The sequence below is a fragment of the Neofelis nebulosa genome, chromosome 15 (genome assembly GCF_028018385.1).
Source record: "Neofelis nebulosa isolate mNeoNeb1 chromosome 15, mNeoNeb1.pri, whole genome shotgun sequence".
In the NCBI taxonomy this organism is placed as follows: Eukaryota; Metazoa; Chordata; class Mammalia; order Carnivora; family Felidae; genus Neofelis; species Neofelis nebulosa.
In genome coordinates this window covers 66,630,780-66,657,795 of record NC_080796.1, presented here as the reverse complement: position 1 = coordinate 66,657,795, position 27,016 = coordinate 66,630,780, and the positions used below count along the sequence as shown (strand labels likewise).

Sequence of the window (27,016 nt, the reverse complement as noted above, 5' to 3'; positions counted from 1 at the left end):
GGAATGCAGCCGCCTCCAAGGCCCTGGGGGAGTGTCCCTGAGACCCTGCACGTTGCTCCCAGCCACTCCCCAGAAGACAGAACAGTGAGCCTGTGCCCTGTACACCATCTGAGAAGCCCCTCTCTCCAGGCAGGTGCTGCTTGCATGCACACCCACCCCCGAGGAAAGGGGCAGGGAGCCCCCTCTGTGCAGAGATTCGGGGACTGAATAGGAGCTCAGACGTGGAAACAGGACAGGAAAAGAGATTTTCTTCAACAAAACCAGACAAGCAGAGACATGGAAATATGAAAGCAGATTTTACGCCCAGAGAAATAAATACGCTAAATTGATTTCATCGTAACCTCGTGTTATTCCTGTGATGGAATGTGACCCTGGAATGAGAGAATATAAGTCAAAAGTGCTTTGTGCAGATCAAGCGGCAGAGACGCAGAGAACCTCAATCCCACTCGGGTATCAGGGCTCAGCGAGATACCGTGTCTGTGGTTGTTCAGCAGACACCGAGAGCCTTGGTCAAATACTTGGCGGTAACTGTAATAAAATGTCTCCTGGCTCAGGGGCCCTCACCTATATAATATAAAGTTTCCGTAGAGTATAATTGGGAAGAAGTTTTGTCTCATTTCCTGTGTCACCCAATTCCAGGCCAACCATCTCCATTCCTTCATGGGCTGTCCCAGCCTTGCCACCGGCCACTTTCTATGGTTCCAAACCGCTTCCCTGAATCCCAGGACACGGCCAACATACTGGCCTCAGGGAGGCAGGAATGTCTCTTTCTACTGTGTCAGTAGCATGAATAAAGACCCCTCCCTTAATCCCATACAGCATCTTTGAGACCAGGCTGAAATATTTGATAGAACTTTACTGACAGCGAGACTGTTGTGTATGAAGCATGTGAAAGACAAATGAGGGATTACGTCACATGATCCTATTATCCCCCACCCCCACCCCCATTCTTGAGAACCGAGGTTCTTGGTCACAAAGAAAGGTGACACAAATATAAAAGACAAAGTTAAAACGCTGTGATGCTGAGTTTGAAATAGAGAAGTATCAGGGCACCTGAGTGGCTCAGCCGGTTAAGCTTCTGACTCTGGATTTCAGCTCAGGTCATGATCTCGCAGTTCGGTTTGTAAGTTCGAGCCCTGTGTCGGGCTCTGCGGTGATAGTGCAGAGCCTGCTTGGGATTCTGTCTCTCCCTCTCTCTCTGCCTCTCCCCTGCTGGTGCGCTCTCCCTGTCTCAAAATAAATAAACCTTAAAAAAAAGAAATAGAGAAGTGTCAGTATTAACTTGTGAGCTATTTTATCTAAAATATTCCCTTGCTCTGTCCACTGAAAAGTCCACAATAAAAATAGTCAACTCAGTATCAGTGAACATTCCTAGTGCCAATATTGTGGTCCTGAAATATATTTACCACTAAAAAAAAAAAAAACAAAACAAAAACATGGCTTCTGGAAAAAATGGCTGATTCCAGGTCTGAGGCAGGAAAGATAAAGATGAGTCTGGAACACCTCATAGAAAATGAGGAAGTTACAGGGTGCCTGGGGGGCTCAGTCGGTTGGGTGTCCAACTTCGGCTCTAGCCACGATCCCTCGGTTCCTGAGTTCAGGCCCCGCATCAGGGTCTGTGCTGATGGCTCAGAGCCTCGAGCCTGCTTTGGATTCTGGGTCTCTTTCTTTCTCTCTCTCAAAAATAAACATTTAAAAAGTTTAAAAAAGAAAAAAGAAAATAAGGAAGTTATAGGGGCACCTGGGTGGCTCAGTCTGTTGAGCATCCCACTTCCGCTCAGGTCAAAATGTCATGTTCGTGGGTTTGAGACCCGCATCAGGCTCTGTGCTGACAGCTCAGAACCTAGAGCCTGCTTCTGATTCTGTGTCTCCCTCTCTCTCTGCCCCTCCCCAGCTTGTGCTCTGTCTCTGTCTCTCCAAAAAATAAAAAACTTTTAAAAAGTTAAAAAAAAGAAGAAAAGAAGGAAAGAAGGAAGCTATGAATGCCCATTAGAGTGGTGTAAACATGATTCAGGAGCCACTCATTGGTAAAGAAGGAATAATTGGTGCATCAAGAAAAAAAAAAATTGCAATCAACTGAAATGCATCAGATATGTTTAGATCCATGGGTTTAAATTACTTTTTAAAAAACCCTATGTGATGGGGCGCCTGGGTGGCTCCATAGGTTAAGCATCTGACTCTTGATTTCAACTCAGGTCATGATCTCACGGTTTGTGAGATCGAGCCCTGTGCCCGGCCCTGTGGTGACAGCACAGAGGCTGTTCAGGATTCTCTCTCTCTCCTCTCTCTCTCTACCCCTCCTCTGCTCACTCTCTCTCTCAAAATAAATGGATAAACTTTAAAAATAAATAAATAAAAATTCCCTTATTTGATCATCTTTGATGGATGATAAGGGAGCAACATATTATTGAGAAATGGTTAATAAAGGGAAAGAACCAGATGTTTGTTCTGCCTTTCCTATGTGAACTGAATTATTAGGTAACCAAATAGTAGAAGGAAGTTCTTTTAATAGATGTATTTGAACTAATAAGTGAAGGAGTGATTAGATTAGAATAACCTTTTGTGACTCCTGACGTACACTGAGCATCGGTGGTAGTTAACCTCACACACACACACACACACACACACCCCTACACATGTACACATGCACAGACCTACACATGTACACACGTGCACACACACGCACGCACTTCACACATGCACACAAACAGTAAACATTTTATGTGATGGCTGATGGAAGAACACTATAGCATCTACAAAGTGCTCTAACCAAGAAGATAATAATAATAAAACCTGAACCTGATCAAAACTCTGAATCTAACTACCAATTTACAGGAAAGACAGATGACAGAGAGCATGCTAAAGTGTACCATGGGATGGAAGGAGCAAAATCTAGAAGAATCTCTATCAGTCTAGCAATCCAGTTTATTCAATAAATAAAATGCAAGGTGGGAGAAAAAGGTGGGGGGAAAGTTATAGATTAAAAGAGATTTAAAAGACATCATTTTTTTAAACTGAAACAACTAAACTCTAGTGTTCAGGGATGAACACATGGGTCATAAAACTTTTTCTAAAAAAGCAAAGTTGTAGTATCCATAAAACTCAGGATGAAACAAATTTTTATAAAGCACTGGAAGAGTCTGTATTTTTTGTAATATTTCTAAGACTGAGTCCCTTTATTTATTTTTTATTAAAAATTTTTTTTAATGTTTATTTATTTTGGAGAGAGAGAGACAGAGCGTGAGAAGAGGAGGGGCAGAGAGAGAGGGAGACACAGAATCCAAAGCAGGCTCCAGGCTCCGAGCTGTCAGCACACAGCCTGATGCGGGCCTCGAACCCACAAACCATTGAGATTATGACCTGAGCCAAAGTCAGATGCTCAACCTACTGAGCCACCCAGGTGCCCTAAGACTGAGTCCCTTGAATGCAAACAAACAAACAAACAAACAAACAAACAAAATGGAAGAGATCTTGACAAGATCAAATTTAAATATTAGGGACATGACTTAGTGATGTGTTTTTCAAACTTTTATTGACAGTGACCTAACAGAAAATATATCTCTTATATCATGAATCAGTATACATGTACCTGTCCCAGCTCAGGATTTTCCAAACTTTTCGGAATGGACCATGAAGTCAGTTTAGGGGGCTGTGACCAGCTTTTAAAAATATCAAAAAGGAGGGGCACCTGGGTGGCTCAGTCACTTGAGCATCTGACTCTTGATTTTGACTCAGTCATGATCCCAAGGTCATGGGATTGAGCTCTGTGTCAGGATCATGCTGAATGTAGAGCCTGCTTAATATTCTCTCTCTCTCTACCTGCCCCTCTCTCCCACTCATGCTCTCTCTCTTTCTAAAATAAAAAAAGTAAACAAAACAAAACATAAAAATATCAATAGGAAAGAATAGAACAGAAAATTTAGTCCATCCGACATAATTAAATGAAGTATGATTTTATGAAAATTTATTTCATATCTATCTGTGTATGAACATGTATATTGAGTTGCAATGTAAAATCTATTTCTTCTCATGAGAAAGTGGTCCAAAAAGATTGGATGTATAACCCCAGCTGTTTTCACAGATTGGGTTTCATTAGTCTCGATCAAGTATACGATTGCTACGTTGAGATCAGCAGATACCCGAGCCCCGACAGCCTTCAGAGCAGTGTGGACCTGCAATGCTGCAGAGCACATGTCTTGGGAAACAGTCAATCAGACCCTTCCCATCCTGTCTACGTTGGCGTGGAAAATTTAGTTATGACTCCAACTTTAGGACCTGTCGCTGGGTGAGAAGAGCTTCCGGTTTTAAAGGCCAATCCCAGGGACTTGCCACATCTATGTGAAAACAGCACAAGTTTCTGCAATCTGGGTTGGTTTTCGCCCCAGGACGTGCATGTGCCTGCAGGTACTGGTCTCCCTGATAATCTTGCAACGTGTCCAGACCCTGAATCGATTCACTCAGCTCCTCCTTTATGCAACCCTGCCTCCCCTTTTGAGGTCCCCTACCTGGCACTTTCAAAGGGGTTTTTGGTAATTTGTGGCTGTATTTTTAAGTAAATTTACACTTATGGGTAAGCAATAGAAGCTTCCAGTTCAAAACCTTCACAGGTAGAAAGCCTCTCCTTGCACCCCTGCCTTCCAGCCACCAGGTCCTCCCAGAGGCAATAGATGTCACCAACCACTCCCACATCTTGATGCTGGCCCAGAAAAGAGGTTCCTGAAAACTGGTTTTGCAACCCGTGGGCTTTCAACACCTGAGGGATGAGAAAGTGGGGAGAGAGAGCTGGCAGGGTGCCTTGAGTCCCATGCCTACACTCTCAAGGCATCGTTCCAGAACATTTACTACCTGTGTTGTCATTACCTATTTATGAGTCTCTCTTCCCTCCTGAATGGTAAGTCTCTTGGGGGACCACGTGGGCTCCCCTTGGCCCTGTGACAGCATCACCTTCTTCTGATCCATCCATATCTCTGGGAGTGGCTCACCATGGCCTTCAGAGCCCGCATGCTGGCCCCTAGAAAGGAGGTGTGCCCTGGGAGCTCCCCTTGAAAACCCTGCCTGGTGCCCCTCCTACTTCTAACTTAGGACCCCGCACCACTAAGCTGCAGCTTAGTGTAATCGGTCAATAATCCGCCCATCAGTCTGTTTTCTCACAGCGATCCACCTCCCTCCCTCTCACAGGTGTTCCCACAAGACTGATGGATGGTCCAGTGTCACCAGGGTCACCTGGGGTGCTGCTCCAGCAGCTCACACCTCACACACCTGGGCATGATGCTAAGTGGGCAGAGCAGACACCTCCTGGGATGAGATCACTCCCCAGGCTGTGAGCACTGGAAGGGTCTGGGCATGTTCAAAATGGATCTTATTAAGGCCAACCACAGAGCCTTGGGGACAAAGGTTAGGAGAACATCTCTGGCCCAGAGCCTGAGTAAGTGGCTGCTGTGAAAAGAGGGTCACTGATGAAGTAAGGGCACCAGCAATGAGGGAGAGAGAGAAGTCGGAGCAGGTCAGGCCCCAGAGCTGTGGAACACTCAGCAAGGTAGGGGAGAGGCACAGAGGACTTGCAAACGGACCATGGCTGAACTTCCATGAATGCCCTAGGACCATCAAGGCTAAGCCCTGGGAAAGAATGTCATGGAAAGCCAGGATTCCGAAGAGGGGCATGTAACAAAGGGCACAAGGCATCCCAGCAAAGAGGGTTGGAGCACACAGCACACAGGCTTCTTCATGGAAGGAGGAGGAAGGTTATTTAACTGTACAGTGTGGAGAGGGCCTGGGTTCAGGGTGATGAAGGTCAACTGTCATACCATACAGTCAAGAAGCAATGTCCAGGGGCGCCTGGGTGGCTCAGTCGGTTAAGCATCTGACTCTTGATTTCAGCTCAGGTCATGATCTCACGGTTTGTGAGATTGAGCCCCCACATTGGCCTCAGTACTGAGCGTGGAGCCTGCTTAGGATTCTCTCTCTCAGGGCACCTGGGTGGCTCAGTCAGTTAAACCTCCAGCTCTTGATTTCAGCTCAGGTCATGGTCTCATGGTTCATGGGATAGAGCCCGCATTGGGGTTCCACTAGTGCATAGTCTGTTTGGGATTCTCTCTCTCCCTCTCTCTCTGCCTCTCCCCTGCTCACACTGTCTCTAAATAAATAAATAAATAAATAAATAAACAAACAAACAAACAAACAAACATTGGAAGAAAAAAAAAGATTCTCTTCCTTGCCCTCTGCCCCTTTCCCTCTCTTAAAAAATATAAAAAATAATAATAATTAAAATTGATGTATCAAGGAGCAGCACACATATAATACACAGAGGTAAGGAGGCAACCATCAGAAAAATCAAATATAAAAAGAGTCCAAGAGTGGCTGCTCCGAGACAGGCCAGAAGGATCAGGTGGCCCCAGGACTGTGGCTTGCCTGTACTACCTCATTTATTTAACAACTGTGCCTGAACTACGGTCATGAACATTTTACACATAAGAGAAGGATGGCTGCCGTGCCTGTGAGAGAGCTACCCATCCAAAATAGTAAAATTAAAGCATATTGGGTTATTTAAAGGCCTTGTTCTTTCCAGAAAACAGAGCCATTTCTCCAAGGTGGAAGGCAGCCAGATTCACGACATCAGTTCCCATTTCTGTGAAGCAGGTCACTGCTCACCTCCTTCCCGCAGCCACGGGAAACCAGATGCCTGCAGCTTGGTTGCACTGTTAACCACTTAAATTAAGAATAATTAATCAGCGAGTCACTAGGTACACGACTTCTTTCAAATGAAATCAGACTTTGCCCCAAGATACTGGGCCAATTATTCATTATTTGCCTAACGTGCAGTTTTATGTGTGCACAGAGCATTCCTTCCCAATCAAGAATCTACAAGAACATTACACCTTTGTACGCCTGGCACCTACAACCCACTACCCTTTGCCAGTGGCCACACATTTACTTTCCTTCCACACAGCCCTGCTCGGATGCACTCCACTGCCTGTATGCTTTGTGCCTGAGTTTAGCTTTGACTCTTTGGTTGAGGAAAAAGAATGCTTCTGCTTAGTAAAACTCAGGCAGTGAGCAAAATGTAAAACTGTTTTAATGCTGGGGGGGAAAAAAACAGACATCCGTGAAACAAAATAGAGAATCCAAAAATAGACCCAAATACATATGGCATTTTAGTTTCTGGTAAAGGTGACATTTTAAACAAGGAGGGGGAAAAACACGGATCCGCTGACAAATTGTTAGCAAGGAAAAGCTGGATTCCTGCCGCATCCTTCCCTTTCTGGCGCCTCAAATATTTAAATCCAAATTATCAAAGATGTAGCATGTGTCAAGGAGCTGAACATAAAATAAACCACAAAATTTCAAAAAGAAAGCACGAGTGCACGTTCGTAAAGGTCTTCCTAAGAAGGATATAAAAACAGAGAGGCCATAAGGTAAACAATTGGTTAAATTTAAATACACAATTTTTTTTTTATGGACTAAAAGTAGCCCGAACAAAGTCCAAAGACCAGTGTTAAACGAGAAAAGACAGCTACAACAATATCTGGCAGCAAAGGGCTTATGTCCTCAACTGATAAAAAGTATGTATGAGCTGGTAAGACAAAAATGACAAAACAGTATGAAAATGGACAAAAGATAAGAACTGGCAGTTTTTAAAGAAAAGGAGTTTCAGCCATGAAATCCAAATGAATAGATATTAAAACTTACTAATAACTAGACAGGTGCAAATCAACATAAAACGAAATAGCTGTAAAATTGGCAGACGCTTAATATTTAAGGACAGCCAATGTTGTTGAAGATGTGGGGGAACTAGGCTCTCGTGTCCTATTGTGGGAACATAAAATGAGGGATATAAACATGGGGAGGAATATTTGACTATAGCTATCAATATTTACGGCACCTTGACTTAGCATTTCCACCAAGAAAGAGATATACTCTAGGCATATTTACAAAAGCTTGCCAGGAGAGTCTATGAGGTTGGGTTCCTTATACTGTTTGTAATAGCAAAAAAAAAAAAAAAAAAAAAAAAAAGAAGGAGAGGAAGAGCAGGAGGAGGAGGAGGAAGAGGAGGAGGAGGAAGAGGAGGAGGAGGAAGAAGAAGAAGGAGGAGGAGAAGAAGAAGAAAAGAAAAATTTTAAGGGGGAGAAAAAGAGAGAGAAAGACTAGACTGTCCATCAGCAAGAAACTTGTAAGAATAATTAAATGTCTGACAATGCCAAATGTTGGCAAGGTTGTTATGCAAATGGGAAGTGTCCTCTTCTTGGGGGTGTGGGGAGAATGGGTGCTAATGTTTAGAAACAGTCTGGTACTACCTAGTGAAGTTGATGTACCCCTGACCCAGAAATTCAAGTCCTAGAGATATATCTTTTTTTTTCCAACGTTTTTTTTTTTTGTTTTTGTTTTGTTTTTTTTATTTTTGGGACAGAGAGAGACAGAGCATGAACGGGGGAGGGGCAGAGAGAGAGGGAGACACAGAATCCGAAACAGGCTCCAGGCTCCGAGCCATCAGCCCAGAGCCTGACGCGGGGCTCGAACTCACGGACCGCGAGATCGTGACCTGGCTGAAGTCGGACACTTAACCGACTGCGCCACCCAGGCGCCCCGAGATATATCTTTAAAAATTGGTACACATGAGCATCAAAATACTTCAATAAACATGTTCATAAAAGCATTTTCCACAATAGGCCCAAAAGCGGAAACAATCCAAATGTCCACCATCATTAGAATTGGTTTTTTTTTTTAAGTGGGATTAAGTTACACAATGGAATTCTACTACAGAATAATGAAAATGAATACATTCAGCTACCTGCCACAACATGCGTCAATCTCATAAATATAACATTGAGCAAAAGAAGCAAGAAACAACAAAACTCATGAAGTATGGTTCCATCCAACTAAAGCTCATAAACAGAAAAGTAAACCACCTTCTATGGAAATGCATCCGTAACGGTAATTTTTTTTTTAAATGCAAGAAAATTATTATCACAATAATCAAGATAGAGTGACTTCTACTAGGTAAGGATAAGGCTGTAATTGAGTAGAAGTCTACCGGGGGCCTTTGGGTGGTAGCAATGTTCTATTTTTTGACCTGGGCAGGATCTAAGTCGTGTGTGTGTGTGTGTGTGTGTGTGTGTGTGTACACCATATAGCACAATAGAATAAGGATAAAAGAAATTCTAAATGTATTATTGGAACATCCTTATGATGAATACAATGGCATCATCAAAGAAGGGACGAAGATAGCTCTTGAAGTGCTCACGCAGAAGATCTCTAAGATGCACTAAGTGAAAGAAGCAAGGTGCCAAAGCTTGCATGGCAGAAAGAAAGTCCTATAAATAAAACTGAAAGAATGACACAGAGATAAGCAATAGATAACGGATATGCACATACATATATATATACACGTTTATGTATAAATAAACAGGTATGATATAGTGATATCATATATCACTATATATCATATATCACTATCATATATCATATATAGTGATACAAAGATAGATAACAGATTGATAAATATATAGATAACTGGTTGATTCATAAAAGCACTGATATATGATAGACGCATAAACAGAAAGATAGATAGATACTTTGATACCCAGATACCTACATGGATACCTAGGGAGATAAATGCATAGAGAAAGACCCATACATAGATAGATGATAGACAGAAAGATGAGTACATCGATACAAGGATAACATAGAATGATAAAAACATAAAACATACAAAGGTAATAAACAACAGATATATTAACTCATAGATACACAGATGCAGTGATAGATAAGTGGATAGACCCACAGATAATATTTAGGATTCGTGTGTGCAGGTTTTGTTTGTTGGGACTGGGGAGGGAATTAGAAGACAATTAACAGGGGTCGCCATCATACAACATTACAATATACATCCATAAAATATGACATGACATTACTTGGGAGTATATGCCATTTTGATAAATTGCTTAATATATCATTTAAAAATATATTTTCTTCTATATTCATAGGATAAGAAAGATGGCAATAGTGTACCACAAATATTAAAATAATAATGGTTGGTAACAGAATTGGGGACAATCTTACTCCATTGTGCCCCTCATTTATGTTTCCCAAAACAGCAACAATATTTTTCATTTTAAAACATGCCTGTATCGAACTAAAATATAAATAAAACAGACATACTTGACTTAAAAAAAATAATAAAAGGACACAGGTGGTCATTACTCCCTTTTCATTCACAACTTTTCACTTTGGTCTTTAAACAGGGACAGGTGACTACAGCTAGGGTCCTAACTAGCTTTTTATCTGAAAAGCTGTGTGAAGTGGGTGGCCTGGTCTTTCTATTCCCCTGCATGGCTGTCTTTTGCTCCGGGGCCAGGGAATTTGACAGCAGAGAACGAGTCAGAGAGGGGGCAGGCCCAGAGCCTGTCTTCGGGCAGGGCTGAGACTCCACTCACTCACAGATCAGAAGCCAAATCGAATAGCTCAGCAAACCACAACAGCATTGCTCAAATATTCATTCATTCACTTACTAGCTAAATATCTATTGGACACCTACCAAACGCTGAGATGGCCCTAGACCCTGGGAACATACAAATCAAGTGTCTTCCTGTTGGGCTATTACATCATAATGGAGAAGAGACACAGTAAGTGGATACGTTATCATAAAAGGTTAGGGATTAAGAATTAAGCAAATAGCCAGAGATTTGCCTGTTTCAGGTAGACTGTTCAAGAAAGGCCTCTCTGAGATGGGGACTTGTGCACAGAGACTCAAAGAGAGGAAACAATGATGCAGAAATGGGGGGGGGGGGGGGGGGCAGCATGCTACGTGGTAAGGAAAGCAAGCCTAAAGGCCCTGAGGTCAGAGCAGGCCCAGTGCGTTTGAGGAAAGGCCTGAAGTCCACCGCGGCTCAAAATAATAAGAGAAAATGAAATTAGGGAGGTCAGCAGGGGCCAAATCAAATAGGGTCTTTCTTGTGAGCTCTGCATTTTATTTTCTGTGTGCCATCGCAGTGACAGCCAAACTTTTATGTGACGCTTGCTGGGCTTTCCAGGGGTTTGAGCCAAACGCATTCTCTCCTGAAGCACTTTGGGAGGTGTTTCAAAGACAACCACACACCACATCTCCCCTCTCCCCATCCTAACTGGATGTATCTCCCCCGTGGCTCCCTTGGCACAGGTTAGTACTTATGACGGCTTCCTCCCTCCATAGCCCCGGCTGAGCTCACTCTTCCCTTCACGTAGCAGTCCTGCTCTGCCATCACAGTCCTTATCTCGTTCCACAAGAACCCCTGACACTCCCTCTTACCAAACGTGCCGGGAGCACAGGCTGCCCTCACCACTCAGCAGCCTCACTTCACCTCTGCACCAGGAACGCAGCAAGGCAGCCTCAGCACCTCCGCATGTGGGCCAAACAGCGGTTCCCTGTGTTCACCAACTGCAAGAGACATCTCCCCGCTCCTCAAGTGGTCCCAAAGCAGCCCCTCTCCTTGGGCCAGTGTTCCTCAACCTCGACACCAGTGACATTTGAGGCTGTGTACTTGGTGTTCCTTGTGGGGACTGTCCTGTGCCCTGCAGGATATTTAGCATCATCTCTGGCCTCTCTCCAGTCAGGACAACTCCAAATGTCTCCAGACATGGCCATCGCCCCCTGTGTGTGGAAGCCACTCCCCTCCATTGAAGAACCACCTTCAGGGAAAAACGTGCTTCCCTGCGGGAATAGGCGTGACTCACCTCGGACTCAAAGTCCAAGGCAAAAGCTCTTAATCAATCTTGACTCCACCTTGACCTTTCCATATTCTCTTATAGCCTAAATGGTGAAGGTTCCAAGTTTGCAAAACCAGTTTTCAGGACTCTTTTCCAAGGACTGCAAAGGCCCCCTGCCATCTTGCTGAGAAATGTGGAGTATTTAAAACCAGAGTCTTGGAGCCTCAATCAAAATGGAGACAGGCAGAAATGGCCCCATTCTCATACGCTATTCTCGAACCATTTCATGAAAAATGAAGGCAGCATACCTACACATCACACTAGCATTTATTAGTACAGTGTCTGCATAGAATATCTCTGGGAGGATTCACAGGGGGCTTGAAAGATAATTGGTTTTTTCCAAGGAAGGGATCGGACAAGGTGACTGGACGAACAAGGACAGAAGGCTTTTCACTTTCATAACTTGTGAATTCCAAACCATAATATTATCAATAACACTACTTTTCAAAGGGAAAAAGAGCGAAGGATTCAAAACAATGGCAACTTTAGAACCTTAAAAGGAGAGGCAGAAGTGCTTAGGACAAAGCTCGTGTGGAGAGCCTGAATTCTAGAAGACGAGATGGCCCAGCTGTTCTGTGGTCCCAGCATGTCCTGGGGTAAAAAAAAGGAAGTAAATGGAAGCGACTTGTGTTATTTTTATACAAATATTGCAAGTCCACGGAATTTTCCCTCTAAAGGATGGATTTCAAAGCTTGGCTTTTTCTACCAGAGGACTGCAAAATCAACGTATTCATTCATTCATTCTTTTTTTTTTTCTTAATTTACTTATTTTGAGAGGGAGAGTATGTGAGTGGGGGGAGGGGCAGAGAGAGAGGGAGAATCCCACGCAGGGTCTGCAATGTGAGCCCAGATCCTGATGCAGGGCTCAATCTCACAATCTGTTGAGATCATGACCTGAGCTGAAATCAAGAGTCAGAGGCTTAACTGACTGAGTCACCCAGGCGCCCCCATTCTTTCTTTCTTTCAGGCGCTGTTCCAGGTGCAGGGGAAACAGCTTTGACCAAGACAAAACCCCGGGTCTCATCTATTCTAATCCAGGGAGAGGTCAGAAAAAATGCAAAAGAAGTGAGTAAACTATAGTGTGTTAGAGGGTAAGAAACACCCAAGAGGAAGAGGACTTCATGGAGGGTATATAAGGAGTTTTAGGTGCAGAGGTAGGTATTAAGGTTTTAAACAGGGTGATCAGGGCAAGAGGCTTCAATAAGAAGATGAGTTTTGGGAGCATCTGGGTGGCTCAGTCGGTCAAGCATCTGACTCTTGACTTCAACTCAGGTCATGATTTCATGGTGCATGGGATCAAACCCCACATCGGGCTTTGCGCTGACAGCGTGGAGCCTGCTTGGGATTCTCTCTCTCCCTCTCTCTCTGCCCCTCCCCTGCTCGGGCTTGCTCTCTCTCAAAATAAATAAATAAACATTAAAAAAAAATAGCTTAAAAAAAAAAAGATGATGATGATGATGATGGTTTTTGAACAAAGTCCTGAAGCTGTTGAAGGAGGGAAACTTCCAGACTCTGCCCAGAAGGGCCCTGTGCCTGGGCTTGGGCTCTGCTGTCACAGTCGTGAAAATCTTAATGAAGTTCGAACAAGAAGCCCTACATTTGCATTTTGTATGGGGCACTGCAGTGTATGTAGCTAGGCCTGCTTCCAGATAATCTGGGGAGTACCTGTCCATGCAAAGAGAATGGCAAACACCATACCTGGAGTTTTCAAGGAGCAAGGACGCCAGGTGACTGGAGATGGGAGTCAGGACAGTGACAGGCTGATGCACCACATAACACAAGACCATCCTGAGTGCTGGGCTCGCCCTGAGACAGAGAGCAATCTGTGAGCTTTGGGCAGGGGGTGACACAACACGTGTTTTAAAAGGATTACTCTGGGGGTGCCCGGCTGGAGCCTGGTTGGAGCATGCGACTCTTGATCTCAGGGTTGTGAGTTCGAGCCCCAAGTGGGGTATAGAAATGACTTAAATAAATAAAACCTTTGGGGGCAGCTGGGTGGTTCAGTTGGTTAAGCATCCGACTTCAGCTCAGGTCATGATCTCACAGTTCAGGAGTTCAAGCCCTGCGTTGGGCTCTGTGCTGACAGCACAGAGCCTGGAGCCTGCTTTAGATTGTGTCTCCCTCTCTCTCTCTGCCCCTCCCCTGCTCATGCTCTGTCTCTGTCTCTCTCACTCTCAAAAGTAAACATTAAAAAAATAATAAATAAATAAAACTTTAAAAAATAAAATAATATAAAAAATAAAAATAAGAAAATGATTACTCTGGACTTTTACTGAGACTAGGTAAGACAGATGGGCAGGAGTGGGATTAAGGTGACCAGTTCAGAGGCTATTATTGCCCTAAATGACGTTGGACATGTCTTGGACCAGAGTGCTCTTAGTGCAAAGGTAGTGAGAAGTAGTCAGATTCTAGGTGCATTTTGGAGGATTTGCTAGATTTTATACAGTGTGAGAGTTGAAAAGAAGAGTCAATGATGCTCTAAAGTTGGCCTGAACAACTGGAAGGATTTGGGAATGCGCAAGACCGTGAGAGAAGCAAATTTTCCAGGGAATGTGAGGAATCCACTTAGAGATTTTTTTTTTTAAGTTCATTTATTTTTTGAGAGAGAGAGAGAGAGAGAGAGAAGAGAGAGCATGAGGAGGGGAGGGGCAGGAAAAGAGGAAGAGAGAAGATCCCAAGCAGGCTCCCCACTGCCAGTGCAGAGCCCAATGCAGGACTCGAACTCACAGACCGTGAGATCATGACCTGAAATCAAGAGTCAGACACTTGATTCTGACTAAGCCACCCAGGCGCCCGTCACTTAGAGATGTTTTAACTTTAAGGCGACTATTCCATCTTTAAGAAGAGATGTCCAATAGGTCATCTGTGTCAGGAGTTCAGGGGAGAACCCAACTGACAATGTATATTTAGGATTCATAGGCTCAAATGGACGTGATTTAAAGTCATGGGAGTAGATGAGACACCATACAAGCGTGCAGACAGAAAAGCAGTTCGCGGGGTGAATTCTAAGGTGCTCCTGTAGTAGGAGGTATGAACGTGAGGAGGAACCAGCAAAGGGAGCCCCTAAAGCATGCTCCATACAGAAAAATTACCATCCTAATAGAGCCTGACAGAGAAGAATATCTTTCAATATGTTGAAAAATAAGTGGCATGAAGCCCTGCAGATGCTTCCAGTCTTGACATCAATCCAGGCTTTGGTAACAACTCCCAGTTCAGACAAGCCATTAGCAGAAGAGCCGTGAACCCCAAGCCATGGAAATGACTGATTACTAATATTGTTGTGGTGGTGGTGGTGGTGAATAATTTCAAAAGAAGAATGAGAAAGAGTGTCTGGACTTGTAGAATGACCAATGATCCCAGGTGCCCTGAGCCCGAGGCGATCCCCAAGGCACAGCATTTTGAATGCTAACACTGGAAAGTCCCAGGCAAACAGGGATGAGTTGGTCAACCCAACCTGGTGTCAGTCATTCAAATTCAGTCCTCCCAGCTACTTATCTTGTGTTTTCTCATCTGTAAAAATAGGAGTAATACAGGATTGTTATTAAGATAAAACAAGAATATTGCACATCAGAATACCTGATAGTAGGTACTCAATAAATAGTAGTTATTATTTATACTGGAAGAAAGACATCACTAGATTATGGCAAGCAAAGTATTTGGGGTTCACAATTATTTTTTAATTTTTTTAATGTTTATTCATTTTGAGACAGAGGTAGAGTGTGAGCAGGGGAGGGGCAGAGAGAGAGGGAGACACGGAATCCAAAGCAGGCTCCAAGCTCTGAGCCGTCAGCATAGAGCCCGACATGGGGTTCGAACTCACAAACCGTGAGATCATGCCCTGAGCCGAAGTCGGACACTCAGCCGACTGAGCCACCCAGGCACCCCTGGGTTCACAATTATGATGCTGACTTACGAAGGAACGCTAACACACGTTCATTATATTCCAGTTTAACACCATTATCGTTAAGAGGTAGAGAGGTCATGACGTGAAATAAAGAGAGGAAGCCCAACACAGTATTTGCTTCTGTCATAAACAGAATTTACACCATCATAATATTAACACCAGTTACTGACTTTCGACTTGTAGAACTGAACAACAGATAAATTATGGGAGGGGCGCCTGGATGGCTCAGTTGGTTGAGCGTCCAACTTTGGCTCAGGTCATGATCTCGCGGTTTGTGAGTTCGAGCCCCACATCGGGCTCCGTGCTGACAGCTCGGAGCCTGGAGCCTGCTTCGGATCCTGTGTCTCCCTCTCTCTGCCCCTTCCTGCTCACACTCTCTCAAAAATGAATAAACGTTAATAAAAATCTTTTTTTTAAGTTGTAAAAAAAAATTATGGGAAAACCAGAGTTTCAAAACAAATTATAAAGAAGCCCAACACAATGTTTGCTTTTGTCATAAACAGGATTTACACCATCATAATTTTAACACCAGTTATTGACTTTCGACTTGTAGAACTGAACTATAGATAAATTATGGGAAAACCGTAGTTTCAAAACAAAGTAAAAATGTTATTCATCTGGATTTTGTCAAATCTATAGCTGTCAAAAGCGGGGGGATGGGGGCGCCTGGGTGGCTCAGTTGGTTGGGCGTCCAACTTCAGCTCAAGTCACGATCTCACGGCCCGTGAGTTCGAGCCCCGCGTTGGGCTCTGGGCTGATGGCTCGGAGCCTGGAGCCTGCTTCCAATTTTGTGTCTCCCTCTCTCTCTGCCCCTCCCCCATTCATGCTCTGTCTCTGTCTCAAAAATAAATAAACGTTAAAAAAAAAAAAAGCGGGGGGACGAAAATGGGGTAAAGAGGGGCAGAAGGCAGTAGAGGCATCAAGGTTCACAATGGGAAATTAAACACTGTCTCTTGTTTGTGCACCAAGAGGTTGAGATTTCAATGTTTCGCTTAAAGACGCCCAATTACAGTGGAGGAAATGAGACGGGAGTTCGAGCCATTTTGGAAGGTGGGTAAGTGGTGAACACATTTTAAAGGTGATGGAGGTGAACTAACTCCTCTCCTACTAGGATGGCAAGGCGTAAGGTGGATACAGTTAAAAAATGGTGTAAGGTTCTTGTTGGGAAATATGGAGATACCACCACAGGGGAAAAAAATAGAAAGGTTTAAAGTTGTATCTGGGGACCGGACGAGTTGAGGCAGGAGACAACCTCATAGGTGAATCAGCACTTTCATGATAATCCTTTCTCCATTCCTCTCTCCCCTCCCCCCATTGGACTTTAATAATGTGCATTGACTCTGTTTACGAAAGCTTAAAAGTAAAAAGAAAACAAAGACTGTAAAAATAACTGCCCATTCAAAATAATTTTTTTAAAGGATATTAAGTGCTTATACGCATTCAGCTTTTCAGAAAACTGAGTTGTCTGGAGTGACTCATTCTTTGGATATGTTAAAAAAAAATTTTTTTTCCCTACTCCACCCAGTCCCTCCTTCCTTCTGAAGCCAGGCCACTGTCTATACAGTCACTGAAAACTAGATTCTCACACTTTGATCGCACTTGAACTATTTAGAGAAGACTGACCAGTCAACCCGTCACTGGGTACACCACTGTATTAATCTGCTCGAGCTGCCATAACAGAACATCACAGCCCGGTGGCTTAAACAACAGAAATTTCTTTTCCCACGAGGCTAAAGCAAGGTGTTGACCAGGCTGCAGACCCATCTGGAGCTTGGGGTCCTCTTCCAAGTTCATCCAGGTTGGGGCAGAATTCAGCTCCTTTCCATTGCAGGACCAACGTCCCTGTTTTCTTGCTGGCTGCCGGCTGGGCATCACTCGGGGCTCCTGCAGCCCACCCTCAGGGGTCAGCCAGGTGGGCCCTCCATAAGCCATCTACCACAGGTTCGGCCGTTGGCTTCGGTCCAGGCTAACAGGAAAGTGCCTCTAGAAACAGAGCTCGCCTGATTCGATCTAATCCACAGATCCCACTCAAATTTTGTCAATCATCCTAATAGTATCTACTATAGGTCTAGGATCTCATTCAGGATCACACCTAACACTTAGTTGTCATGTGTCTTTAGCCTCTAGTTCCTCAGTGTTTCCTTATCTTTTATGGCCTTGACCATTTTTAATGAGAACAGGCCAGTTACTTTGTAGAAAATCCCTGTTAACAGATCGGATGTTTGTGTCCTTCCTAAATATGTATGTCAAAACCCTAACCCACATTGTGATGGTATTGGGAGATGGGGCTTTTGGGAGGTAATTAGGTTTAGATGAGGTCATGAGGGGGGGACCTCATTACGGGATTAGTACCTTTATAAGAAGAGGGGGAAATCCCTCTCTCCTTCTGCCTGTCTCTGTCTCGATCTCTGTCTCTATCTCTGTCTGTCACGTGAGGACAAAGTGACAAGATGGGCATCTACGAGTCAGGAAGCCTTCACTGTGATCTCAGCCTCCAGAACCGTGAAATAAGTGTCTGTCGCTTCAGCCACTCAGTCTGTGGTATTTTGTTATGGCAGCCTAGCTGAGTAAGATAGTCCCACAGTTTGGATTTATCTGATATTGCCTTCTAATTACATGCAAACTATATATTCTTGGTAGAAATACCCCGAAAGGGATGCTATGTTCTTCTAACGGCAGCCTATCAGGAAGTCCACACTGTCTATTTATCCCAATACTGGTGGTATTTTAACATTTGTAAGATAGTGTCTGTCAGAATTCTCCATGGTAAAATTAACTGGGAAGTATTTGCCATTAATTAATAAACATTTAACGCATCGTCTGTGTGGAGACAACTTTGAAATTAGGCAAATATTCGGTCCCTCGTCAAACATTCACCCACTGGATTTAGCATCCATTAATGAATCTGACCTGAATCAATTATTACTATAACGATTGCAAAATGCTTCTAGTTCCATCATTCCCTCTGCACTTATTAATTAGTATCATACTGTGCAGTTTTCCCTTCTTATTGATTGACTGATTCAGTATGGACTCATGGGTTTCTACTTTATTGAGCGGATTATGTTTGTTACTATTACTGTTTGTTTGTTGCTCAAATTTTCCCAGACTTAGCCAGTGGAAGCTCCCTTAAGCTGATTCTTACGTCCTTATGACATACCCCGTATTACTCTTTGAACAATTTTTACTTTCTGGCACAAATATATCTTTGAGGCTCAAACTTTACTTGTTTTTTCCATATCTGGAATCAGCCATTTACCCAAAGATCCCTGGTTCCTTTTAGTGGAAAATGGTATTTAGAAACCAAGATCTGGGGGGCACCTGGGTGGCTCAGTCAGTTAAGTATCCCACTCTTGATTTCAGCTCAGGTCATGATCTCCAGGTTTGTGAGTTTGAGCCCCACATTCGGTTCTGCACTGACAGCGTGGAGCCTGCTTGGGATTCTCTCTCTCTCTCTCTCTCTCTCTCTCTCTCTCTCTCTGCCACTCCCCCACCCATAACCCCTCTCTCAAAATAAATAAATAAACATTAAAGAAAATAGAAACCAAGATCTGGGCACTGGTTATGCTCATTGCTACTGGGATATTATTGCTTCTACATCCTCACAGGAGACAGAACTAAAAATACGTGAACACACATACACTTTGCCTATAAATGTGTGCTTATGTCAGTCTATCTACACATACTGACAACCGTGGGTTCACAAACATTCCCAACTCCAGACCATCACCACAGGGTTTTCTCCAGCCTCTGCTTTTCCATGTTTTGTAATTTCCTTTTCAGATCGTAAGAAACTGGATTCCACCGTTCTCAATCTTTACTTTTTTGGCCAATTCCCCAGTGGTAACCAATCTCCTGACCACTCGCACAGTCTCCTTTGGCCGTGGCCCTGGCAGCCCCAGCCACGTTGGCTGAGCCATTGGCCCTGGTCTCACCAAACACACCAACCACAAAGGTCGAATCCTCAACCCTAGCTGTCCTGACTGGCTAATTCTTTGGCATGGGCACCACCAGTCTTGCCAGCCAATTCCCCATCCCCAATTCTACAGACCTTGTTGAGGGTGCCAAAGAGACGACTTTTTTAAAAACCCAGAGAGTGCTGCCGTGATTAAAATTGTTTATTACTGGTGGGGCACCTGGGTGGCTCAATCAGTTAAGCGTCCCACTCTTGATTTCAGCTCAGGTCATGATCTCATGCTTTGTGGGTTCACGCCCAGCAGAGGACTCTCTGCTCTCAGCCCAGAGGTCACTTCGGATCCTCTGTCTCCCTCTCTCTCTGTCCCTCCCCCTCCTCTCTCTCAAAAATAAACGTTTAAAAAATTGATTATTACTAGAGAAGAAAAGGACCTCAGTGGAACAGAATAAAGAATCCAGAAACAGACCTAAATATCCATGCATTTTAGTTCATACTAAAGATGTCATTTCTGACTAGTGGATTTACAGGTAATCTAGTCAGTGGCATAAATAAAATAGTGTTGGGGAAATTGAAGAACTGTTAAAAAAAAATATGAGGCTGGGCTTATAATTTATTGTTTATACCAACATTAATTACAGATGGATCAAAGATTTTGAATAAAATATATCCACATAATTTGTGAATAAAGCGTGAATAATTTATACATTCGATCTGGGAGTGGAAAAGGCTTTTCCCAGAAGGAAAGCAAAGCCAAGGGGCTGTAAGGCAGAAGTCTGATAAATGTAACCACACAAAATTATACATTTATGAAATTTCTCTTCGATCAATCAATACGGCCTAAAATTCACTGGGGCTGACAAAATAATTTCAAACAACAAGTGCAAAATAGAAGAATAAGGAAAAGATATGCCGGCAGCTTAAAGAAAATAAAAAGGTGGATGGGTAATCCTTCCCAGGCTTGCACCAAAGTAAGAAAAATGAGAACCAAGACAAAGCGATGCAGTGCTTCTCCCATGAGAACGGAAGGCAGGGCTGCAGATCGGAGCCACAGAGGCTGGGACACTCTCCACACCACTGCCCCACACCGCACCTGTCTGGTTGAGCATGCGCATTCTCGCCTGCTGTCGTGGACTCAAAGTGCAAATTCACGAATTCTTTCTGCAAGAAAATTTGGCAATTGATTTCGATATTTAAAATGTACCGACCTGGGGCGCCCGGGTGGCTCAGTCTGTTAAGTGTCTGACTCTTGATTTCAGCCCAGGTCCTGGTCTCTCGATTCGTGGGTTCGAGCCCCACATCACTCTGTGCTGTCAGCACAGAGCCTGCTTGGGATTTTCTCTCTCTCTCTCTCTCTCTCTGCCCCTCCCCTGCTCGCACTCTCTCTCTCGCAAAATAAATATTTTTTTTAATTTTTTTAAATAAATAAAATGTACAGACCTATTAACCCAACCATCCCAACACTAAGAATTTACCCTAAGAATATACTGGCAAAAGTCGCCAGGTGTCTCTTCAACTCTTGTAGGATGTTGACTGCAGCCTTTTTCATAATAATGAGAGAGAAAAAAATGGAACCAACTACACGAGGAGCTGGCTAAACAAAGTATAGGTACATCCATCCTCTGAAGTAAAATGCCACCTTTAAAGAGAATGAGCTAGTGCTCTAAGTGCTGATATGAAAAGGTTTATGAAGACTTTATATTGTTTTTTTTTTTTTAAAGCTAACTACTGTGAGTATAGGGGAAACCCCTTTGTATTAACAAAATTTTATATAAAGAGATAAACACAGGGGCACCTGGGAGGCTCAGTCAGTTAAGTGTCTGACTTCGGCTCAGGTCATGATCTCACGGTTTGTGGGTTTGAGCCCCACGTCAGGCTCTGCACTGACAGTATGGAGCCTGCTTGGGATTCTCGCTCTCCCTTTCTCTCTGACTCTCCCTCCCTCCCTCCACTTCTCTCTCAAAATAAATTGATAAACTTAAAAAAGAGAGAGAGAAATACAGATTTGCAGCTACTCATAGACTTTTTTTTTTTTTTCTAATTTATGGAGGCTACTTCAAGACCATCTGAAACAAACATAGGAGGAAGGTGATACCCGTATTCTGATCTTTCCCTCAGAGCTTGGTTCCTTCGGACTGAAAAGCTTTAATGGGGTGGCCTTTGAGGAAGGACAGTTTTGTCTCTTGCAGTTTGAGGTATAATCCAGAGATGCCTCCAATTCTGGACTTTTCCTACCCCACCAGGTCCTTTTCTGCTTGAAAATGAGTCAGCTCCTTCCTGGACACATCTCATAATTCAGGTCCACAGGGGAGCTTGGGTGGCTCAGTCGGTTAAGTATCTGACTTCGGCTCAGGTCATGATCTCACAGCTCGTGAGTTCAAGCCCCACATGGGGCTCTGTGCTGACAGCTCACAGCCTGGAGCCTGCTTCAGGATCTGCCTCCGTCTTTCTCTGCTCCTCCCCTGCTCACACTCTGTCTCTCTCTCCCTCTCAAAAATAAACATTTAAAAAAAGAATTCAGATCTACAACCCCTTATCCACAAATGTGAAACCCAAAAAGCTCTGAAAAATAAGTTTTACTGTAGCTCATTCCTGTAACTCCATGGCGGTAAAACTCGACCTAAATTGGTGTGGGTTATTTTTAATCTCTGTTTATCCTTGCTCGTGTGAATAATCATGCATCTCACTGCAGAAATAAGAATATGCTTGATTATGGGGTGCTATCCCAAGACTCTGCTGGGGAGTTTTGTGCTACACTCTATAGTATCTGCCCTCTTAACTTCCTAAATTTAGAAAACTTTTGAATTCTCAACAGCATCTGGCTCCAAAGGGTTTGGACCTGTATCTTGCTAAAAGCAGCAACGTGCTGCTAACTCACCCTAAAATTCTGGTTCTTTCCAACTTCCATTCCCATTATTATAGGCTCAAGAGGAATCTGTATCTGCCTTCCTGGCTCTCTCAGGCAGTGTTTTACCAACTCTATTTCCCCAGCATGACAAGGATCCGCCTCACTGGCTGGTGCCCAGATACCAAGTTGATGATACATTATTTTGGATCTTTATTATGGCAGCCCTCCACTCCTGGTTCTAATTTCTATGTATTTAGAATAGTCTAAACTGCTATCATAAATACGACACCAAATGAAACGGCTCAAGCAAAGTAAACCTTTACGTTCATGTGACGTTTGGGGGAAGCGATTCCCCGTCGGTGAGAAGCTCTCTTCTGCGTGGTCATGCAGGGACCCAGGCTGACAGCTCTGGCCCCCGAGGTTACTCTGGCCTCCACCTGCTCACCACCAGCTTGAGAGAACTCACCTAAAACATTCCTCGAGGGAGAACTGTCACCTAGAGATAGCCACACCTAACTACAAGAGAATTTAAGGAATGTAGGGTAGCCCGAGAATCCTTACTAGCTACCATTAATGAAGAGCCAAACATTCCTGAGCACGCTCATTCTAGCCACGAACAAGTCTGGCTAGATTGTTCTTTGGGATTTTTAGGGATATAAAATATGGCAGAAATGGAAGAGGGGGGACCAGTGATCATCTGTCAAGGGCGGGGCATGATTTTTGGGTAAATCTGGAGGACGGTGAAATGAGAGCCAGTGTGGTGCGTGAGGAATATGAACAGAAGAGGAAGCCATTAGATATATTATTTGCTGTTCCTCCTTTACCAACCTCTAAATGTTGAAAAACCCAATAGTAGGGACCTCTGATCTGTCCTGAACTTCATTCTATTCTCTCTACATGTGACTATAAAACCCATGCATAGATCTTTGATTTCCAAAAGCTCAGACCTGACAGCTAAACTCTTCTAGCAACTCTTTATCTCCTGAATATCTAAGAGGCATCTCAGGATAAAATGCAGTTAGAGAGACTGGCTAATTGTTCCCTAAATCCCCATCTTATGCACCCAACTAAGCATTTCCTGGCTTCCCATGATGCTAGATGAAGGCATAGAGCCTAGCAGGTCACAAGATAGAAAGGGCTTAGATTCATGAATAAATGCATAAAACATTACTCTCTGAATACCCGCATTGAACTGCTTTGTGAACAAGAAAAGAAAAATCTATTGTGTTCAGCCATTCCTATTTTAAAGCTATTTGTCCAGCAGCCGTTAGCCTACCCAGGCTACAGACGTCCAAAACTGAACCTGACTCTCCTACCCAAATTCCTGCCCCCACCCATCTCCTCTACCTACTGTGGTAATTCCTTGGTAAGTGATGCCTTTCTCCATTCTATTGCTCAGAACAGAAGCCTTGACTTCTTTCCTTACCCACACATTGAGTCCACAAGCAAGGGCTCTTGGTTCTCTCTGTATTATTTCAGTTTGACTACAATAGCAAACCCAAGCTCGCAGTGATTCACAATAAATATTTATGGCTCACACACGTCTGTGACTGAGATGGGCTTCGCTAACTTTGGTTGAGTTCAGCCCAGTTTGGCTCCAGACTGCAACGCAGGTTTGGGTCTGCAAGCCATGCTTCTCATTCTGAGACTCAGAGGGAAGAAACAAGGGATTCCTGGAACACGCTCTGTTTTCATGGTGGGAGGGGCAGCAGCACAAAAGAGAGGAGAGCAATTTCCCATGCCTCATTGAAATTGCAGTCACCATCTGTAATTATACTGGTTTTACTGACAGTTTCCCCTATTAGGATGTAAGTTCTATTAGTGCCTGGCCTCTACTAGGCACTTATAGGTTTGTTAAATTCATGTTAAATGAGAGCATTCTGGGAAAGTAGTTTGCGTCTAGGCTGTTAAGGATCTTGAAATGCCCTGTTTGAGAGTCTGCACTTTCATTCTACAGGCACTGGTCAGTCATCAAAGTTACTGTAATTGTCCAGATCAGAGGATACTTAAGGCCCAAACTGAGGCAGAGGGACTAGTAAGAAGACTGTTTGGGGTGCCTGCATCAAGAATCAGTAGTAGTAACAACATTTATTAAGCGCCTACAGTACTCCCAGACTCTGTGCTATCTTCCTAACAAGCCAAGCAAAACAGGTGTTACTATACCAGTTTTGTATCTATCTACAAGGGCAAAACGAATTTCGGAGAACTTGTATAATTTCCCCCAGAATCACATAGCCATTAAATAAATGGCTATTCTGGAATTCTAGCCAATCCCCAAGTGCAAGAAATGAAGCCACGTTTCTAGTTAAGGTCATTATTTAGATAATGTCCTTTGCTGAAATGCCTAAAGGTTTGACTGCAGCTTTGGAGACCCTGTGAGAAGCCCGTAGCGCAATTAAGTGGTTCTTCATGAAAACAGAAACGGCCGCTGGCTAACTTGCTGAGTAGGATAGTTCTTAGAAGGCTGTGGGGGCTCACAGAGTCAGTGACGGCCTGCAGATACAGGTTTCATAAAAAGATCAGGAACCCAGAGGACTTCCAGAGAGCTGGGCCACAGGAATGAGTCATTCATGCATTCTTCTGACACTCCTCTCCCCTCCCTTTTTGTTCTGTTTTGCTACAGTCCCCATTCCTGTTTGTAATCTTTGGTTCCACTGGTTTTCTGTTTTCGACAAAGTCTGGTTAAGCCAGCTCTACCTCCTCCCCCTACCAAAGCCTCAGCTGTCATGAGATTTTTTTTTAAATATTTTAAAATGCTTATTTATTTTTTGAGAGAGAGAACAAGAGGATGGGCAGAGAGAGAGAGAGAGCAGAGGATCCAAAGCAGTCTCTGCACTGACAGCAGAAAGCCTCATGTGGGGCTTGAACCCATGAACCCTGAGATCAGGACCTGAGTTGGATGCTTAACCCACTGAGCCACCCAGGCACCCCTATACTGAGATTTTTTAAAAGAAGGTCCTCAGCAGTGAAGTATTTGTCTGTGGTCAGAGATAAGTGAGAAAGGAAGGGGCCAGAATGAATGCTTCAGGTTCTTCACTCCTTTTACCACCTCAGGCTGCCTCTGCTTATAGATCAACAGTAACTTACTGAGTTTCAGCTGCTGTAACAAAAACACCATAGGCTGGATGGCTTACATAGAAAACTTATTTTTCCAAGTTCTCCAGGCGGAGAAGGTCAAGATTAAGGTGCCAACAGATTGAGTGTCTGATGAAAGCCTGCTTCCTGGTTCACAGACTGCACTCTCTCATATGTGAGGTCGGCTCTGTCCTCACATACAGCAGAAGGGCCAAGGGAGCTCTCTAGGGTCTTCTATGAAGGCACTAATCCCATTCACCAGGACCCCACCCTCATGGCCTAATCACCTCCCAAAGGTTCTATTTCCACTCACTCACTCTAGGGACTAGGTTTCAATACAGAAATTGGGAAAAACACAGTCTATACCAGCAAGGGGGGAAATTTTCCCTTACTAACCCACCACTGCTTTCCGACTTTCTTCTTTTCAAAGTTCAACCAAAACAAGCCCTTTACACCCAACATGCCAGAAACTTTTAAAACATAAGGCCTTCTTGTACCTAAGACGTTGAAAGCATGAGAATGGAAATCGCTGAAACACCAATGAAGATTTTAGGAGCCCTCAGAAGACTTCGAGCTCTAAGGACATGACAACACAATAAAAAGGAAAAACAAACGAAAAACAAACGAAAAAAAAAAAAACAAAAAAACCCCTAGATTCCAGCCTTTCCATACCTTGGCTTGGAATCCTTCGGGTCCCAAGCACACTCTCCTAGAGGGGAGACGCAGAGGGGGTGGCCATTGGTGATATGTGGGGCACCCAGAGGAAAGGGGAGAGGGACGCACTTAAAACACGCGAGAACTGGAGACCCTGGTGCCTCGTGGGGTTGGCTCTTCCGGCTGAGTTCACAGCACTCAGAAGCAAGTTCTACCCCCTAGGGCCCGCCCCGCCTGCAGGCCTGTCGGGGTCTCACCGCCTCGAGCCCGCTCCAGGGCTGCGCACGAGGGCGTAACAGGGGCCCGTGCACACTCCCGAAGGGCTGTGGGTCCCCGAGGCGGTGCAACGTCGCTCCCAGAGGCGGACCTGCGAGGCGGGCCCAGGCGAGCCGGCTGGCGGGAGCCGCGGGCGAGGGCGGATGCGGCCGCCACGCGGGCTGGGCTCCGTTCCGCCCTCCGCAAAGTTGACTACAGCAATACTTATTAGCGAGGGAAACGTACAGGCCCCGACATCCCTAAATCCTCTCACTCGGCGAGTGTAGCAACTGAGCTCCTGCCGCGTCTCTGAACTGTAGCCAGACCCCGCCGACCCACCTCGGGACCCCGGCGCGGGGGCACTACCACTTGCCGCGTACTCGCCGCACAGGCCGCGCACGCGCCTAGAAGCAAGCTACGGTGGCTCTGCTGGGGACAAATTATTCACGAGCTACTGTTCTGCGACCCCAATCCGAAGAGTGTACACTGGCTGGGACAGTTTGGGAACGCGGCCACGGAGCCATTTGCGGAAGGGGACTAATAAACGGATTGGGGAGTAGGTGGGGTAAATGCGTGGACAGGCGTGAGGAGACAGAAAATTCGGTCTCCGCGGCCTAAGCACTGAACT

The 27,016-nt window shown here is 44.4% G+C and overlaps 1 long non-coding RNA gene across 1 annotated transcript; it reads right to left on the bottom strand.

Annotated features, from left to right (window-relative positions):
* Window positions 1-836: 836 nt before the first annotated feature.
* LOC131496244 (uncharacterized) lies at window positions 837-26,759 on the bottom strand. Its single transcript, XR_009254393.1, has 2 exons — window positions 26,152-26,759; window positions 837-1,246 (listed from the first exon to the last, which is right to left on the bottom strand). It is a non-coding gene; the product is annotated as an uncharacterized LOC131496244 (long non-coding RNA).
* Between the last annotated feature and the right edge of the window lie 257 nt (window positions 26,760-27,016).